General features: G+C 43.0%; 1 protein-coding gene across 5 annotated transcripts in view; it reads left to right on the top strand.

The window, feature by feature from the left end:
* Nucleotides 1–20,545, top strand: part of LRFN2 (leucine rich repeat and fibronectin type III domain containing 2) — a 267,352-nt gene that overhangs the window by 155,229 nt on the left and 91,578 nt on the right. For 2 of the 5 annotated variants that reach the window (XM_081854164.1, XM_081854163.1), the window contains exon 2: nucleotides 6,781–6,862. The exons of the other annotated variants lie outside the window; for them this stretch is intronic. The gene's annotated coding sequence lies outside the window, so the exon portion shown is untranslated. The remainder of the gene's footprint in view (nucleotides 1–6,780; nucleotides 6,863–20,545) is intronic. 5 annotated transcript variants of the gene reach the window in all.

The following is a 20,545-nucleotide window of genomic DNA, read 5'->3' as shown; positions in this document are numbered from 1 at the left end:
TTCACACTTTCTAAAACAATACATGAACCGAAACAAAGCCATCCTTCAAAATCTGCAATGCAGTTCTCCAGCCAAACCATCTGTGGGAAAAATACATATGCTGCAGTGGGAAATGCATAAAAATGCACATAACAGTGGATATAATTTACAAAAAAAAATGCAATATACTTGGCAGAATTGCATCTAAACATGTATATTAGGAAATCCACACTAAAATGCTCGTGAATTTTCATGAGGATTTTAAAATAAATTAAAAACCCACAAAGTGCTGTGGCAATGTGCAGAACTAAACCAAAGATTAGAAAGAAGAGAGAAATTGACAGAAACTAAAATCTACGGATTTGCCAGCCCCTATTTTGCAGAGGGCACACTCATCAAATCCAGCACCAAACATTCACCCAAGTTACATGATCACCAAGGGAAAATGATAGAAGTTACAATCTATTAATTTTAAATATAAAGGTAAAGGTAAAGGGACCCCTGACCATTAGGTCCAGTCGTGGCCGACTCTGGGGCTGCGGCGCTCATCTCACTTGATTGGCCGACGTACAGCTGGCGTACAGCTTCTGGGTCATGTGGCCAGCATGACTAAGCCGCTTCTGGCGAATCAGAGCAGTGCACGGAAACACCGTTTACCTCCCTGCCAGAGCGGTACCTATTTATCTACTTGTACTTTGATGTGCATTTGAACTGCTAGGTTGGCAGGAGCAGGGACCGAGCAATGGGAGCTCACCCCGTCACAGGGATTCAAACCGCCGACCTTCTGATTGGCAAGTCCTAGGCTCTGTGGTTTAACCCACAGTGCCACCCACGTCCCTAAATTTTTTTTTGAATATACATCATAGCAAAACAAGAACAACAAGAAGCAGAAGCTCTTTTTAGAACATTTTGGTTCCAGTTTTTTCACCAGTTGCATGACCATCTTATGAAAATTTCTCCTACCTAGTCCATATTTCCAGGTCTTTCTGTTTAAGTAGTTATTTTGGACTTCAGTAGAGTGACTGAATACATGCTATAACAACCCCACATGTGATTGTGTACTAAGCAAGTGAGTTTAAGTCTGGTAAAGGACAGACTTCTTGGTGTACTGGAAATGGATTTGGGGAGGAATGAAGAATAAGAGAGAAAAGAGCATACACAGGCATCAAATCTCGGCACTGATTTAAGCATGCTTATGCTACCTGAAGTCCATGGGTTTTGGTGTGCTTTATATTGGATTATGGCAAGAGTGTGTCCACAGCTGCCACAGCTGGAGACAACAATGCTTCCAAATACCAGTTGCTGGAAGGCACGAGAGGGAAGAGTGCTCTTGTGCTTGGCCCCTGTTTACAGGTTTCTGACAGGCATCTGGTGGGCCACTGTGAGAACAGGTCACCATTAGTCTGATCCAGCAATCTCTTCTTATGCTCTTATGTGTCTGTATACGTCGCAAAAGCACACATCATTACATCTTTGGGTACGTAATCTTAAACATCAGGCATTTTCAGCACCACAGTCAGGAATCTAAAATAGTAGCTGCTCCTATGCACATTTTGTAAACAGTCTGAGGTAGAAAATGGCATCCTCTCTGGAACCTTCTGACCAACCCAACCCACTTCATTTCACTTAATAGCTAGCCCAGCGCAGGTGGAGTGGAGCTAGAGAGGAGGGGAAATGACTGAGCTGTCATTTCATTTGTCTATCATGAGAAATCCAGGAAAAATCAACAAATGTAAACACTTAGTTCAGGCCAAGATACTGTCCAAAATGGTACTACTTCCTGCAGTTGCATTGCTAATCAGCCCTATAGATGACATTCATTTTCTATTTCGTTTTGTGTTCTTGGCATTGACTAGGTTCCCAAGGTGATGTAGCCCCCCCCCCAAAAAAAATCCTGTACAATAGAAACCTTCCATTGCCATAGCTGTCAACTTTTCCCTTTTTCAAAGGGAAATTCCCTTATTCCAAATAATATTCCTCGCAAGAAAAGGGAAAAGTTGACAGCTACGTTCATTGCATATTAACTTTTCTGTCCCTCCCAAGATATCTTAGCAGTGTCTTTCAGAGTGACTTTACACGCTCCCAGGAATGTAACATTCCTATTTTCACATTGCAACAGCAATTCAATGACTAGAAGCACGACACACTTACATACCTGGTCTATGCAGATTCTTTATTGTTATGCCCAGTATCATGTCATCTCACTACAAAGGCTGAAAGTGAGAAGCTTGAGTGAGAGACTCTTTTCAGCAGAGGTTGAGCTGACAACAGATTTCACAACTTTTTTTCATTTCTGCCATGAAGGGTTTTCTCTAGACTGACTACCTGGAGATACCTACATAATGCATAAGTGCTGAACTTTCTAGAGCCAGTGTCGGCATGCATTGAAAAAACTTTTGTGCAAGCAATTGAGAAAAGGGAAAAACATCTTTTGTCAGAGTCAGGCTGGAGGAAATGCATACATATGCAGAAGGGTTTTTATTTATTTTTTGGAAACTCAGTGAATAGCCGAGGCACTCTGAATTTTCTATAGATAGCCATGGGGTAGAGTAGCAGACTTATCCATGGAAATAAAGAAACAAAAGCTATACATCCTTATGTGCCGTATTTTATAGGAATGGCTGTTGAATCTGATTAACTTGGCATGAAAGGAAATGAGGACAGCTGTAGTAAATCCTGGGTTTCTGTGCTAAAACATTTCAGATAGGAAAGGGTATGATCATATTTGCTTAATTGTTTTTTAACAATGCATGTACAATGAAATTAATAAATCAAATGGAAACTTACCTTCTTCAAAATATTTATTTTCTCTTTTTTACATTTCCCTTCAAAGTAGTTTATAAAATAGGTTGGTTGATACCTAACAGTCATATTCTTAGTAGAGCCACTGAAATCAATGGGTAAGTCCATTCACTTCAGTGGATCCACTCTGAGTATGACTAATATTGGACTTCATCTGCTCTTTTAACTGTTGCAGGTAGGTGATGCTATTGGTGAGAGTGTAGCAGCGGAGGTTGGGAATAAATCTTGTAGAACTACAACTTGCAAATCTTAAAAATTGACTATTTGTAACAAAAACATGTTCAAATTAAATGCCTGGTGTCGTCGTCGTCATTATCATAATCATCATCATCATCATCATAAATTTTATTTATACCCTGCCCTCCCCAGCCAAGACCAGGCTCAGGGTGGCTAACATCAGGTATAAGAACAATTAAAATACAACTTAAAAACAGGATTAAAATACAACTTAAAATGCAGCCTCATTTCAGTGGAAGCCCAGATCAAAAACTGTTTGGGGGGAGAAAACATCAAATCTTCACCAAGGCCAACTATCCAGACTGGTCCTACGTGGGCCAGAAAAATGCCAGGGAAGTCCCCAAATAGGGGTTCCATCACAGAAGAAAAAGGAAATAGGGGGAGGGGATCAGGCTGATTCAAGCCAAAGGCCAGGCGGAACAACTTTGTCTTACAGGCCCTGCAGAAAGAAATCAGATCCCGCAGGGCCCTGGTCTCATGAGACAGAGCGTTCCACCAGGCTGGAGCCAGTGTTGAAAGGCCCTGGCCCTGGTTGAGGCTAATCTGACTTCCTTAGGGCCCAGGACCTTTAGAGTGTTGCTATTTATGGACCTTAAGGTCCTTCGCGGGGCATACCAGGAGAGGTGGTCCCGTAGGTATGAGGGTCCTAGGCTGCAAAGGGCTTTAAAGTTCAAAACCAGCACCTTAAACCTGACCCTGTACTCCACCGGGAGCCAGTGCAGCTGGAAAAGCACTGGATGAATGTGGTCCCATGGCGAGGACCCCGTAAGGAGTCTCGCTGCAGCATTCTTTACCCGCTGGAGTTTCTGGGACAACTTCAAGGGCAGCCCCGCGTAGAGCGAGTCACAGTAATCAAACCATCACATGGATCACTGTGGCCAGATCAGGGTGGGAAAGGGATGCAGGAATACCTAAACTGGTGTCCTCAAGTCATTTTTGGATTTGAACTCCCATCATCCCTGGCCATTGGCCATGATTGCTGGAGCAGCTGGAATCTGGAGTTCAACAAGAACTGGGAGGCATCACAATGGCTATGCCTGTCCCAATGGCTTCAGAGAATATGAAGCTCCTTTATATTGACCATTAGTCCACTAAGCAGAAAAAGAAAAAGAAAAAAAGAAAAAAGGTCTGCTCTAGTTTGCTGCAACTTTCTATGATCTCATGCAAAGGTCTTTTCCAGCTTTGGTATCTGATATCAATGTATTCGTTGAAAATGCTGCAGACCGAACATGGGTCTTTTCACTTGCAAAGCACATCGTTCGTGACTGTGCTACACCCCTTCTGGGCTCTTCATGTGAGCAACATGCACGTGCTTTCAAACATGACAAAATAGCTCATAAACTCATTTGTTTTAAAATGAATCAGCTCTTAACTGTCCGCTTCTCATTTCCTGATATGCCAGAAAACTGGCAATCATGAGCAATCAATCAGTCTTTTTCGCCAAAGGTAATGGCGGGGGTGGGAAGAAGATTTAATTTCAATCTCATGAGCTTCCTAGTGGTACTCCCGAGTAGATACGAAAGTCCAGACTGCTGTCATGCTGTACTCATTTCTCCATGTCCCAGCTTAATAGTCACTTTGCTGTACGGTGGTAACTCAGGTTACAAACTTAATTTGTTCTGGAGGTCTGCTCTTAACCCAAAACCGTTCTTAACCTGAGGCGCGCTTTCGCTAATGGGGCCTCCCACTGCCACCATGCCGCCACCACACAATTTCTGTTCTCATCCTGGGGCAAAGTTCTCAACCCGAGGTACTACTTCCAGGGTAGCAGAGTTTGTAACCTGAAGTGTTTGTAACCTGAAGCTTTTGTAACCCGAGGTACCACTGTAGTTTCCTTAAATAAATAAATAACAGCTCCTAAGTATACATGACATATCTCCTTTAGCATGCCAGCTTTTAGCTTTGGGTATTTATCTAGACAGTCATATACAACTGCATTTCAGTCTTTCAACTAGGCACAGATGTTTGAAAATCGTTCAGAAGAACGGTAAATGTTGGGATGAGGTCTGCATTTCTTTTCTTATTCATTGCCACAAGTTCTTTCTATTATGACAGATTTCAAATATATCCAAGGGCCAAGTCACATGACCAAGAGTCAATGCACATGACATATTGAAATTGTTGTGTTGATAAGTAAGGGTAGATTAATGGATCTGTCTATATCAGGTCCATGTAAGTTTTGCATGGGCTCATACATCTGTATTACCCAGTTTCCACATCAGTCTGTGGTGTGTGTGTGTGTGTGTGTGTGTGTGTGTGAGAGAGAGAGAGAGAGAGAGAGAGAGAGAGAGAGAGAGAGAGAGAAACTGCTTCGTAAACCACTTTGAGGTTTGTTTGTTTTATAATCAAGCAGTTACAAATTTTATGAAATAAAATCAATTATATGTGTGTTTATTATCATACCATTTTGTGCCAAAATATATTCAAAAATACATACAGTGGTACCTCAGGTTACATATGCTTCAGGTTACATACGCTTCAGGTTACACACTCCGCTCACCCAGAAATAGTGCTTAAGGTTAAGAACTTTGCTTCAGGATAAGAACAGAAATCGGGCTCCGGTGGCGCGGCGACAGTAGGAGGCCCCATTAGCTAAAGTGGTGCTTCAGGTTAAGAACAGTTTCAGGTTAAGAAGAGACCTCCAGAACGAATTGAGTACTTAACCTGAGGTACCACTGAATTTAAATACAAATAGGCCTTTAAATATGTATTTTTTTTTTAAAAAAAAAAAAAACTTTGGACATATTTTGACACAGCAATCACATTCAGGGGCACATTGCCTTTAGCAGTGGATATAGAACACAGTCATCATGTCCAGCATCCGTCAGTGACCAACTATGGAAAGCCCACAAGCAGAAGAAGAGGGCAACATCCCTCTCCCCCTGTTGTCCTCCAGGAACTGGTATGGAGGTTGCATTTAGCCACCATGACTAGCAGCCATTGATAGTCTTCTCCTCCAGTAATTCATCTAAGCCTTCCATGTTGGTGGCCATCACTGCCACCTGTGTGAGCAAGTTTCAAAGTTTAACTATGTGCTGCATGATTAAGTACTTCCTCCTTTCTGTTCTGAATCTTCTAACATTAAGTTTCAAGAGTTCATGGATTTTTTTTTTTTAAATGTTCGATATTTTATTGTGTTTTTAATATTCTGTTGGGAGCCACCCAGAGTGGCTGGGGCAACCCAGTCAGATGGGCAACATATTTTTAATAATAATAATAATAATAATAATAATAATAATAATAATAATAAAAAAAAATATTTTTTCACGTTCTAGTGTTATGAGAGAGAGAAACCTTTCTCTGTCCACTTTCTCTATGCCATGCAGACTTTTATACTTTTATAGACTTCTGTCATGTTGCCTCTTACTTCCCTTTTCTCTAATCTAATCCCAAATCCCAAATTCTTCAACCTTTCCTCACAGGGGAACCTATTCTCCTCTTGGCCTAGATCTATGCCCTTTCTCTCTCATCAGTGTATAAAGAAGATTCATTCAAAGCAAACTAAGCTGCCCTTGTACCTCTTCTTTAGATGTTCTCTCGCCTCATACATCTGATTCCATCTGTCTTTTTAATTATTACACTAAGGGAAACCGTGAACAGGTTTTTAAATGTTCATGCTTTGTTGCATAAATTGTACATCCTGCATACTAGTAAATAACATCTTGCATTATTGTCTGATAAATAAAACATTTTTAAGCTATATGATTTTGGCCCCTAGAGAGGAGTAACAAGCTGCTTTAATATTTACTATCTTCTTTTCAGGCCTTCTTCAGAATTAGATTTGGAAGAATTTATGAACGTAAACACTGTGAAAACCACACACCATGTCCATTGTGCTAACTTGGTAGCTATCTGTCTCTTTATCTCTCCATAGTCCATCAAGTTTATTTAGGGCGACGTGTAAGAAGGTCTTGTCTTTGTTGCATACAAAGTGCAGATTTAATATTATGACAGACAATAATTTCTATTGGAAAGAAATGGAATCATCTTCATATTTGACATTAAGCAACATACTGTTTGCTACAAGCCAAGCAATGCATGAGATTCCAGGGGTCTTGGCCTTGTTTTTTTGTGGAAATGAAGGAGCAACAGAGACTTCAGTGACTTAAAGTTTATTCACATATATACAACCTGAGTGTAGGTGGAGGGAGTGCAGAAGTTACAGCATTGCCATCTCTAGAGGGTTTCTCCCTGCCTCTCTCATGGCTTCACAGCCAGCTTGAATCTAGAGCATCCAGACATGTTCTCCAGTCTTTGGGTTGCCAGCTCTTCAGCCAGCAGCCAATATGGTTGTGGCCTTTCTTCTCCTCCTTTCCAGCAAACCCTTGCTCCAAGCAACTCCTCCCATCCACCTGCTATCCCACCTGACAGGCATATTTTTCCTCTCAGCACATCCTGCCCCCTTCCTGTCACCTCAGCAACCCCTATTTTGCCCAGACGCAAAACACTTTCTTTGACGTGTATTTGCCTGACTTTTGTTTCATAATGGCCTACATTCAACCAGCCCAGTCAGGCTGGTTTGCATGGGCTACACCCGGGAGAACTGCTGCAGACTGCAATTTCCCTTCAGCATATAAAATATTAACTAGATTCTGACATTCATTAATTTCTTGGGTTATGGGGGGGCCTCCCCCCCAAAAATCTGTCTGAGTCAGATCATTGGTTCATCTTGCTCAGTATTGTCTACAGCAGGAGTAGATCTGGCTAGATCCTGGCCCCCCTCAAGCTCAGGGGCTGTTTTGTTTGCAAGCATGATGGGTTATCTTCGATTTCCTTAATATTTTGATATTTTTGTTTTTCTTTTTCTTTGCTTCTGGTTTTTGTTTTTGTGACTTCTTGCTGGTTACTGGGTGATTCATATCTGCTGGTTCGGGTAGGTTGTTCATTTGGTCAGTGTCATTTGGCTCTGTGCCTCTTTCCTGAGGTGTAAAATTTTCCACTAGAGTCAGAAGTAGCCCATTTGTTATCATTAGAAATTTTTTCATGCTGGAGAGTTCTGTGCATATCAAGTGGAACTGGTCCTGAACATAACCGTCTCCTCTGTTTGAGTACATTTGGAAGTAACCAGTTGACTTTGAAAGTTTTTTTCCAAGCTAAGAAGGTGGCCTCTGGGTCGTTATATCAGTTATATTTGCCTTATAGGATTTCTCAGCTAAGGCCAGTTCTTGAGACAGGCTTGTTGGGTAGTTAATATTTTCGGAATCTTGTCGGAGCACTTTAAGATGAGTTGACCAATCCAGAACAGTGGAAGGAGGAGGAATGGACTCATCTATAATTGACTCATTCAGCTCCCTCTTACTCTCCTCCTTTGGGGGGGCTGTTTTGACAGGTGAGCAGGGCACAAGGAGACCCATTTCTCCTTTTTAGCAACCTGCACTACAAAGGAAAAACCGAGCCAAGCCAAGCATGGCTTGACATGAGGCTCAAACTTTCCGTAGAGGGTGGCTGCACTGTTGAGCTCCTTGACAGTGTGGTGTAGTGGTTAGAGTGTCAGTCTAGGACCTGGGAGAGCATGTCTAAATGCCGACTCAGCTATGAAGTTCACTGGCTGACCTTGGGCCAGTCACAGCCTTTGAGACTAACAGGGTTGTTGTGGGGATTAAATGAGGACAGAGGGGATCCATGTACACCACCTTTAGCCTCTTGGAGAAAAAGGAGGGATATAAATGCAGTCAATCAACTCAGTAGCACAGCTAACCCCGGCAGTCTTGAAGTCCGTTCCTACCATCCAACAGTCACTGACTTCAAGCTCTGCTTTCTACCAGGATCAGCTGAGCCACGGAAGTACCTTTAGCACAGCCAGTCCCGGGTGACTTGCTCTTACCATCTGTCTGCTGATTGGCAGTGGGAGCAAACCTCTCTTGCTGATACCCAATCAAGAGCACACTTTAAGGATGCCAGCTGTGCACTGGCAGCCATGTCTCTACTTGGCCCTCACCTGATGTCACATTTGATGAGGCAAGTGAGCCTAGCTTTGTGGAAACAGCCTCATGGGAGCTGTGTTGAGCTAAATAGTCCCTCCCTAAATAGTCCCCCCTAAAGAGCCCAGAAGGGATGCAGGTGGCACTGTGGTCTAAACCACAGAGCCTAGGGCTTGCTGATCAGAAGGTCGGCAGTTTGAATCCCCTTGACGGGGTGAGCTCCCGTTGCTCAGTCCCTGCTCCTGCCAACCTAGCAGTTCGAAAGCACGTCAAAGTGCAAGTAGATAAATAGGCACCGCTCCGGCGGGAAGGTAAATGGCATTTCCGTGTGTTGCTCTGGTTCGCCAGAAGCGGCTTAGTCATGCTGGCCACATGAGCGCTGCAACCCCCGAGTCGTCTGCGATGGTCAGGGGTCCCTTTACCTTTAAAGAGCCCAGAGGTTCCCCATGCCTGGCTTGCAGGGACTGACATTAGTTATCCAGGGTGTCAAAGAGGGTGCCAGACAACCCCAGACTGATCTGGAGATGACAGGAATTGACCCTGGAATTTTTTGGCATGCAAAGCAGGTACATTAGCACCGAGGCTAATGAGATGGCTTGTATTTGATCATATGTAGGCCACTGAAGAAGAATCTTCCTTGCAGGCAAGTTCCTTTGTATGGAAGAAACAGGCTAATGGATGAATAATATATTTACCTCAACAGATTGATAATGAGGAAATCAAATCCTTCCAGGTAATGCGGCAGAAAATCAGTCAATCCCTGTTTCCTGGCAGTCACTGCTGCCTATTCGAACCTAATGCTTCCTGGCTTTAGTGATGCTGGAGGAACTAATTCTCCAGGGGAAATTTAATTTGTATCTGTTTATACTATTTATGATGCTTTTTGTCTTTCAAATGAGAATATCAACCATGTCTCTATAGTGCAAAGGTGAAGTGGAGGTCATGCATGAGGATTGCAAACAACCACTATCCTGTTTAGTAGAGAAAGAGGGTTGAAGAGTTTCTTCTCTCTCCCAGATCCATAATACTAGAACTCAGGGAGATCCGATGAAGCTGATTTGTCGGAAGAGTCGAGGGAGACAAAAGGAAATAATTATTCACACGGTACATTGTTCAGTTACGTAATTCGCTCCCACAAGAGGTATGGGTAGTCACCAACATGGATGGCTTTAAAATAAAATACTAGCCATGATTGTAATGTTGTGGCTCCACAGTCAGAGGCAGCATGCTTCTGAATACCAGTTGCTGAGAATTACAAGTGGGGAGAGAGCCGATTCATGCTGTTCCTACAGGCTTCTAGTTGGCCATTGTGAGAACAGAATGCTGTTCTAGATGGATCTTTGGACTGATCCAGAAGGCTCCTCTTTATGTTGCTTACAATTTCCCATCTACTATTTTTATGCATTCCAAGTTCCAGAAGCTGCTATGCACTTTGGCATATCCCTGTATTCTTTCTCCATGTTTTCCTATGACAAATGCAGGGGGAGAGAGGGAAGTGGGAAGAGCTTCATTTCAGTGATAGGAAGCTGCTTACCTATCTTAGGAGGGTCAATTGTCCACAGGTTCCTTCTCATTGGCACTTATCTGTTTAATGATGCCACCCAGAGAAAGAATGGATTGGATCTAGACTTAGTCAACTGCAATTAGTTCCCCTTGAAATCAGCAGCATTGAAGTTGAATTGCAACTAATGTTATACATTGATTTTGGTGGGACGTAAGTGCAGCTAACTTCATCTGGATCTGTCCCAGTGTCCCTTTTCTTTTTGGATTCTACCAGTATAGCCCATAACTCAAGGAAAAGAGAAGCTAAAAGATAGCAAATACAAAATGAACCCAAGAATGTGCAGCCTGCCAACCCAATGTCAACATAATTGGACAACAGAATCAATTTTTCAGAGACAGCAACTTCTTTCAACAAAGTGGCGTTCAAAGCAAGTATTGGCTAGTCCCTTAAAATATCCTTTCCTGTCAGAGCTTAATTATCATGACATTGAGGGGAAAGATACATATGTATTGCAGAAGAGCCTAGGGATGAACAGATCGGCCTATTTGTGGTCTGTGTCAATTTCACATGTATTCATTCATATCTATTTCGCGCAGGGGCCATGCTAATTTTCTCTGTATCGTTCCAATTTTAGTATATGTGCTGCCGAAGCGAGCACTCATTCATATCTATTTCATTTTGTTTCCATGTTAATCTGTGATTTTTTAAAAAGTTTGCACACAAATGTACATTTAAATAGCTATTTTATCCCAGTCGATGCATTTCTAGATGTATTTTATTCTACCACACTCATTTTAAAACACATTTTGGTACATTTTTTCCCCAGCTGATTACTGTATTATAAAATTCAGAGAGCTGCAGAATCCAAAGGATGTTTGCATAATAATGTGGGAGGTGCTGATCTGGTCAGTTCAGGGAAATTGAATTCCTCAAGCATCCCTAGAATAGATCTCTAAAATGATTAATGTGAATCTTCATGAAAGCATATGCTAGAACTGCCCTCAGTTTTATTCCTAAGACATTGAAGAAACGATGCTTGCGTAAGTGGTCTGTGGACATGATCAGGCGCAGATATTTGAATTTTCTGGTGCTAGCTGGTAAGCAAAAATAGCTAGCAGTGACTCTTTATTCCTTTGAGCTGTTCACTAGCCTAAGTGCTGAAAACAGAAGCATAACATTACATTGTTATTGACCAGAAACAAAATAAATAACTTGGGGGGGGGGGTTCTTAGAATTTCCAACCAAGGCCAGGTAAGAGGCTGCACAATATTGTGTGTGTGGAAATTTTATTACAGTGCCATTATACTTTTCTCATAAATAAATAAATAAATAAATAAATAAATAAATAAATAAATGCACCAATGCAATGCTGTGGAGGCTTTTTCTTCGCAAGAACAGCCATGGCATCTCTGCAGTCAATGTCATGGCCCACAGCATTAGAAACAGGTGGCTGATTCTTTGAGGATGCCTTGAAGAAAGACTGAATCTAGGCTTTCCCCCATTTAGCACATTGCCGTCTGCTTCTCACAGTGTGGCGACTGTGGGAATCTTGGCATCCTATGGCTTTCTGAAGCTTATTATTCTTGACAGACAGCATTTTGATTGGGGAGCCAAGCCAAGCCAATGTGCCCATTGGAGAGGAGAGGAATTAAAGACAGGGAGTTGTGGTGCTCCGTCTTTGATGAGACATCAGAAATAATTGAGATACGAACAGAGCCAGCCCAAGAGATTTTGGCACCTGAGGCAGACCCTAAAATGGCGCCCTACTTCTCACCAAGGAAGAAAGGGTGAGGGAAGATATACACCAGGAACAAGGGAGGAAAAGTTTGATTTCATTCATATTTCAATGCAAGCCTACCTAACTGTAAGAAATCAATCTTTTAGTGTGGCAGCATCCACACTCTGGAACTCCCTGTCTATTGGAATCAGGCAGGTGCCTTCACTTCACTCTTTTCAGCACCTGCTAAAAACATTTTTGTTTAGGCAACCCTACCCAGACATGTGGAACGCTGCTGGATGTTCTAAACAGGTTTTCAGTTTATTGTTGAGTTTAATTATTTCCTGAATGTTTCAAGCAGTTGTTTTTAACAGAGAATTTCATTGTTCTATTCTTTGGCATGCTTTTTCATGATCACAATGAACAAAAGCAACCCAAGTGTCAATGGATATATAGTACAGAAATAAGAATAGTTCAAGAGAAAAACAAGAAATCAAAAATATTTTTATCTCTCTAGCTTCTTTAACGCTCACAAGTGTATTCAATAAACTTTTTTATCATTATTTTAAATAAAAACCTTATGCTTCCAAACTGCTTTAATGAAAGACAAAGGAAGCATTTAGAAAAATATAAATTTGGGGATCCATTTCCCTTTTAGTGTGCTTGAAAAGTTTTTGTAATTATGAAAAATGTGAAATAGCAAGTAGTTATGACAAAAAAGTGAGACAGCAGGCAAAAAAAGCATATGTGTGCATTCTCAGTATGTGTATGCGTTCTACTACTACATTTAAAACTGCTTTTATAGTGAAGATATAGATAGAAACATACAACCAAGGGACCTGTACCCCCTTGAGAAATTCCACTTACCTATTCACACACACACACACACACACACACACACACTTGTTGTTGATAAGTCGTTTAGTCGTGTCCGACTCTTCGTGACCCCATGAACCAGAGCACGCCAGGCACTCCTGTCTTCCACTGCCTCCCACAGTTTGATCAAACACATGTTAGTAGCTTCAAGAACACTATCCAACCATCTTGTCCTCTGTCATCCCCTTCGCCTTGTGCCCTCCATCTTTCCCAACATCCGGGTCTTTTCCAGGGAGTCTTCTCTTCTCATGAGGTGGTCAAAGTATTGGAGCCTCAGCTTCATGATCTGTCCTTCCAATGAGCACTCAGGGCTGATTTCCTTAAGAATGGATGTGTTTGATCTTCTTGCAGTCCATGGGACTCTCAAGAGTCTCCTCCAGCACCATAACTCAAAAGCATCAATTCTTCGGCGATCAGCCTTCTTTATGGTCCACACACACACACACTCCTCCAAATTCCATAGATGTTTTGTCCATGTGTGAAAGAACAAATTCACTTTTAACCTTGCTTTACAATACCACAGCAAACAAATACCCCTCCCAAGAAATTTCAGGGTTCCTAAAACATTTTAACTGCACTCAAAATGCTTCAGATGTTTTGCTCTTCCGGGAAGAGGTCAGATGACTCTGTACTGTCAGAACCTGATTTTGGGGACTTCACAAATCATAGTGTGGGGCTGTTTGGAAGTCCTTTAGTAAACAGCCCCAGGTGGTTTTCAGAGGTTCAAAGAGCAGCATGGGGATGCCTGCAGAATGGCTTTCAAGTACAGTGGCACCTCCGGTTACATATGCTTCAGGTTACATACGCTTCAGGTTACAGACTCCGCTAACCCAGAAATAGTACCGGTACCTCGGGTTAAGAACTTCAGGATGAGAACAGAAATCGTCCTCCGGTGGTGCGGTGGCAGCAGGAGGCCCCATTAGCTAAGTGGTGCTTCAGGTTAAGAACAGTTTCAGGTTAAGAACGGACCTCCGGAACGAATTAAGTACTTAACCCAAGGTACCACTGTAGTTTGAATCTTTGGTTCCCCCTCTAGGAGTTAGTGGATACTCAACATCTATCAGCAGAGCTCACCTTTCTCCATCAAAGGAACAATCGGGAGCTCACTTGAAGTTCCAGTTGTTGCTTTGAAGTCACAGCAGTACCTGCCATAGTTTACAGGTCTCCCACTACTGTGGTACAGATTGCATGACTGGCATGTAACTCCTCACAAACACCTGGGTAAAGAGATGTGTCTTCAACCACTGGTAGAAGGTCAACAACTTGGAAGGGAAGCCTGTTGATTGAGCATCCACCCTGATTTCCTTGCACAAAACTTCGATGGAAGTTAGGCTAAGTCTAGTCTTTACTGTGGATGCATTCTGATTTCTGTGCAACAGTAAGCGTTCATCATATATTTATCCTGATTTGCTTGTGGGCTGTTTATATGTATTCCTGCTAATGATTGCTTCATCACACACATTTCAGTGCATTTCCCTGTCACCCTTCTTACTATAAAAATGCATTTACTTGTTTTCAAAAAGATGGATTTGGAGTAGTAGAAATAATAATAATAATTTTATGTTGCCCATCTGACCGGGTTGCCCCAGCAACTCTGGTCGGCTCTCGACAAAATATTAAAAACATAGTAAAACATCAGCTATTAAAAACTTCCCTGAACAGGGCTGCTTTCATATGTCTTCTAAAAGTCAAATAGTTGTTTCTCTGCTTGGCATCTGATGGGAAGATGTTCCATCAAGTGGATGCCACTACCAAGAAGGCTCTCTGCCTGGTTCCCTGTAGCTTCACATGTCGCAATGAGGGAGCCACCTGAAGGCCCTCAGTGCTGGACCTCAGTGTCCAGGCTAGAGCATTTGCTGGGCAACAGAGCACACTCACTCACTTTAATTGTGCAAACTTAAATTTATTGTATGTGCTTGTACCCATCCTGCAAAATCGTAGCAAGTCTGGAGGCACCCCTAGTGAGCTTTACAGTTTCAAGTTTCCCCAGCCTCACACTCTGGCCATTACATCATATTGGCTCCTGTGTTTTTCCCCTTCAGAAAACCAACCTACCCTCTATCCAGCTCTGCTGAACTCCACATGCACTTGTCATAGCCATTATTTTTTAAGGAGACTTTATGTAAGAAAGATGACCTTTTTTAGATTGGCAAACAACAGAGCTTGCTTTCAAATGCCTCGGTCGTGCCTTCCGTCGCCTCGGTGCATATGGCAGAAACACCCACATTAAGAGAAGGATGTGGCAGCTGAGCTGAGAAAATGTAGATGCTGCAAATGTTGGAATCAGCACATTTGTGTGTGTGTGTGTTTTATAAATAAAATGACTTTATGGTGCCTCTGGTCCCCTCACGCTTTCCAAAAGTGTTGCAGAGGGAAGGTGAGAGAGGCTCTTTAATTGCTTTCTTGTTTAAAATGATCCTCCTTTAGGCTTTTAAAAAAGTGTTTATTTATTTTAATGAGGAGTTCACAATTCCTCTTCCCATTTATATGTTTTGCAGTGCATCTCTAACCACCTGGTTTTGTTTGGAGGAGGGAGTACACAGAGATTTGCCTGCATTAATCACAGCAAGGGGAGCAGCATGTGCCATTTGGAGCCATCCTCTGTGGTAGAAGTGTTGTGCTCAGTGTTCAATATAATATGGCCATTTTGTCTAATAAATGAAGAAATAAGTTCCTTGTTTCTTCTGGGAAAACAGAGCTGTAGAGAGGACTGTAAAAGGGTGGCATGAATAAATGCTTTGTAATAACAGGGTACAGATGAAGCAGTAAATTTAGGGATATGTGCAAAACACATTCCTTTATTTTTGAATATATTTCTGCCTGCCTTACATGCTGGCACTTAGCACAGAAGAGCAGCCATGCAATTTGCACAAAGCAGATCTAAGTTATTGTTGTGCATGATCATCATGAATTGCGCAGAGTGCGCCCATGGAGAAAAGTTCAAGGAACTTCACAGATCTGAATCAGTGTTGGCCATTGCCTGCACAGTGGGCTCATTCAAAAGCACAAACCAGAGTATATACTATTTATGTCTTCGCTTAGAGCTTTCATAGGCCACTTTCTGCCACTAGTGATCTTAAAGCAGTTTACATACAGCAGTCGAACAATACCAATGCAAATTGTAAAATGCAACTCATATTAATGAGTTCTGAAACACTGTCAAAGAAACCATTGGCTTCTTTGCACCACCGCTTGCTCAGTTTAATCACTGATTCCTTCATGGTTTCAATGATAAAATCCACAAGCCTGCTCCTCTGGGATACTTATCTGAAAATGGAGATATGTGATCTTCCATGTGGGAATAGAAACTCACAGCTCTTCAGGACCTGCTAATTCCCAATGGTCTGTGAGAGACTTTCTCCTGCAAGTTCCAAAGATCTCAGTAGCCCATTTCTCAGTGAATTGGAACAGGGCTTTTAGTATGGCTGCCCCTGTTCTATGGAATAACATCCCTGTTGAGATATGACTATCTGCACTTTCCAGAAACAATTGAAGACATTTTTGTTCCAATAGGCTTTCCCAGCTGGATAAATGGGTCTTTTCTGCAAGTGCCCTCTTGGAAGCATTTTACTTTTGGTTTAAATGTTTTTATTGCTTTTCTGTTTTTATCTGCTCTTCATTCTTTATATGTAAATTAGTTTGAGATTTGGGTCTAGAATGCTTAGAAACTTAGCACATGGTTTCTCTGTCACTGGGCAAAGAGACAGCTTTCTGTAGCATCTAACCATGTCATAAAGACCAGAGTTGTCACTGTTGCACACTGCACATATGTCTGTGGCGCACCATATGCATTCTATGCTCTGCTTAACTCTATAGATAGAGCCTACAGGCTCCCCTTATGATCATAAGCATTAGGCAGAAAACTCTTTAAGTGGTTACTGCATGTCTTCCATGTGGCTGAGTCAACTCTCCAATGAAAGCTAGTAGTGGTTGGTTGTGCATACTTTTCTGTAGAGTTTGGAGTAGGTACTTCAGTGGCATGGCAGACACAACTGTGCGCTGCAAACTTTCTATGAGAAGGAAAAATACCTAAGACATCTGAAATAGGATGGGGGAAAACAAAATGAAGCCATACCACACTCTTGTCATGTGCCTAGCTTGAGCAAGTGAAGCCTAATCTCTCTCCATCATCACCATTTCTTATCCAGGAGTGGGTACATACCACTCAGTATTTTTCTCTCTGAATGAATCACCCTTTCTAAGCATATACACCATATAAGCATACACCATATACAGTCTCTGGTAGTTTGTCTTTCTCGTAGTCCCAATATTTGGCAGTAAAAGTGGCCTTCTGTCAGAGCCTCTCTCTCTCTCACGACACTAGCTGTGCTTTTGTTCCGGCTTAGACTTACGGAGTGAGGTTGGTGGCTTTCAGACTGAGAAATGTGTAATCACCACCACCACCAGTTCTACATTAATGTCAAGTATAATTGAGACAAATGGCTCAGGATGTGTGTGCTTATGTTTGGGTCCCTCCCTCACCAATGCACACAGATAGGATCAAACACATTGTTCTCACTCTCTAGGCCATTGGAGAGCATTTGTGAACATCATAGGATAGGATTAACTGCACAGACCTTTCCAATTGGGCCTATCAATCCCGGTGAGGGGCACACATAGTCTCTAACAATATAGAACTGTTGTAGTTCCTAATGCCGCTGTGCATGTATGTGTATGCAGTCTTAAGAAATAGAGGGATAACGGGTATAGGATAACACTAAGTAGGAGAATAAACATAGGAGGAAAGATAGGAGTAAACATGCTACAATTTAAAATCTGCACTTCCCAATTGGCCTCTTAGGTAAAGGTAAAGGGACCCCTGACCGTTAAGTCCAGTCGTGGATGACTTTGGGGTTGCGGCTCTCATCTTGCTTTACTGGCCAAGGGAGCCGGCGTTTGTCCACAGACAGCTTCTGGGTCATGTGGCCAGCATGACTAAGCTGCTTCTGGTGAACCAGAGCAGCTCACGGAAATGCCGTTACCTTCCCACTGGAGTGGTACCTATTTATCTACTTGCACTTTGATGTGCTTTTGAACTGCTAGGTTGGCAGGAGCAAGGACCGAGCAACGGGAGCTCACCCCGTTGCGGGGATTCAAAATCTCAGCAATGATTCGCCTCTTAGAAATGTCCAAACCACAAATCCTCAATCAAACAGTGTTTCATCTGATGCTTTACTTTCTGCTGGATAGCACCGGTCAGTACAAGCAATGAGGACCAGTCCAAAGTGTGGCTGGAACATTTGACTGAACCTTTACATTGTGCATGCAGTAAGTGGCAACCCCAAGAGCAGAAGCCTCATACACAGTCTGCTTTCCACCACCCTTGAAATTCATGTCCTGTCTTCTCTAGTCCCGGATTATTTCCTGTTGCCATGGCTTCTACTCTTGGAAATGCAGCAGAAGGTTAGAGTGGATGCCTGCATACCATTTTGTCTCCCTTTAGTTTTAACGGGTAAAGATTCCCAATTCTTTCTTTCATTCCCTCTCTCTGGCTGTGTTTGTGAGAAAGAACGCAGCTACATTCACTATGCCTGGCGTGCTCTGGTCCATGGGGTCATGAAGAGTCAGACACAACTAAACGACTAAACAACACATTCACTATATGCCACTTTTCAGAGTGAAGAGCTGACGATAACAAAGGAGGAATAGGCTATTGGTTAGAATGGAGTGAAGTGTGAGAATGAGGGGCATGTTGAAAGGTGTGACATCTGCTTTGGACAATCACCTGGCTGGTGGAGGGCAGCACTTGGTGGACTGCAAGAGCTGAAAGCTACCTATCCCATGCCACGCAATCCAAGGACCATCTATCAACAGTGGTATGTGATGGTGTGTATACAGTGTTGGTGGTGGCGCTGCCAGTTGGGAGAGTGCCAAGTTGGCAGCCCTGTAGGAGCACAGATACTTGTGGCACTGAACCTGATTTCCCCCAATCTCACCTCGCCCCATCCCAGCTAATGTGGCACCACCACACCTGGGAACATGCTGCTGCCCCTTTGCTTCCCTCCCTTGCCATTTGTCAGGGAACTGCCATCGGAGCTCAGGGTGGTGGAGAGGCTCTCGGATGCTGGGAGACCCTCGGATGCTGAGGAGGGAACCAGCAGGGGGAGAGGGAGAGTTTCCGCTGAAGAAGGAGGGAAGGAGGAGACAGCGTCGGAGGTGAGGCTCAGAGACGCTTCAAGCGAGACCAGTGGTGAGAGCTCAGGACCTCCCCTTGGAACGCCCACTCTGCGCAGAAAGCTGTCGTGCAGAGAATCAAGGAGGAGACTTTCTGTCAAAGAACTTTTATGTTGGAAGAAATTCAGGAAACGCCCACTGACGGATTCTGCCAGTGATTAAGGCAGCCACGCACTCATGGCTGTCCGGTTAGGGAGAGTTTAAGACTAACCACAAAACTGGGAGCGTTTTAGCGCTTACGCACAAGCAACCCCTTATCCCATTACACCATTGCTGCCATCACCAAGCATGTTTGGTTCGTCAAAACCTGTTTTGCGTGAGTGCACACATTGTGCTTTGCTCTGCATTAACAAACGCCCATGCACCATCCTTGCCACAGCTTCGCTTCTCCTTGCCTGCTCTTGATGCACAATGTAATTTACATATGCACCTTCTCCTTGCAGCTTTCTCTGCTAGTGATCAGACTGGGTGTACTTATTTCGGTTAGCGTTTGCTTACTGCACTTTTGCATGCTGAAATGTCGGTTAGAATAAGGAGAGGCAGATTTGAACACAGGAAGCTCTTTTACAGCAAGCTCGATTATTTCTCTATCTAGCACAGTGTTGTCTATCCTAACTGACTACAGCTCCCTGGGGTCTCAAGCAGAGGTCGTTCCCAGCACCTGATACCCTGGTACCTTTAACTGGAGATGCTGGAGATTGGAAAGGTGGCTCAGTGGCAGCGCTCTGCATGCATAAGGTCACAGGTTCCAACCCTGGCATCTCCAGGGAGGGATAGGAAGCTCCCCTGCTTGAAACCTTGGATAACCACACTGCCAGCCTGCATGGACAATACTGAGCTAGAGGTATCAGTGGTCTGACCCAGTATAAGGCGAGTTTCGAATGGATCAGACCAAAATGCCCCCTTATCCTGTATTTTCTTTCCTACAATGGCCAACTGAATACCTCTGGGAAGCCCACAAGCAGAACCTGAGGGCAATAACCTTCTCCTGCTTCTGTTCCCCAGCAACTGACATTCAGGGCCATGGTCTCTCTGATCCTGGAAGTAATATAGCTATGGACAAATTGATCCTCCCCAAATCCATTCATGCCTCTTTATGCAGGAGCAAATTCCATAGTATTTCTCTGCACATCCTTTTGTCTGTCCTGAATATCCCACCAGCTTTCAAGGAGGACTGGAGACCTTTTCTAGTCTATTTAAAAACTAACTTCTCCTATGTGAAGTCCACAGTGGGGTTTGACGTCTAAGGGGGGGCGGGGATAACAGAACATAGAAAGAAATTTGTTTTAAAAGATGAAACTGGGTAAGACGGAATTTTTGAAATGCAATTGTGTG

Source organism: Podarcis erhardii (genome assembly GCF_964252035.2).
Source record: "Podarcis erhardii genome assembly, chromosome: 3".
NCBI classification, from domain to species: domain Eukaryota; kingdom Metazoa; phylum Chordata; class Lepidosauria; order Squamata; family Lacertidae; genus Podarcis; species Podarcis erhardii.
Note: the sequence above shows the minus strand (reverse complement) of the source record. Positions and strands in the feature narration are given on the sequence as shown.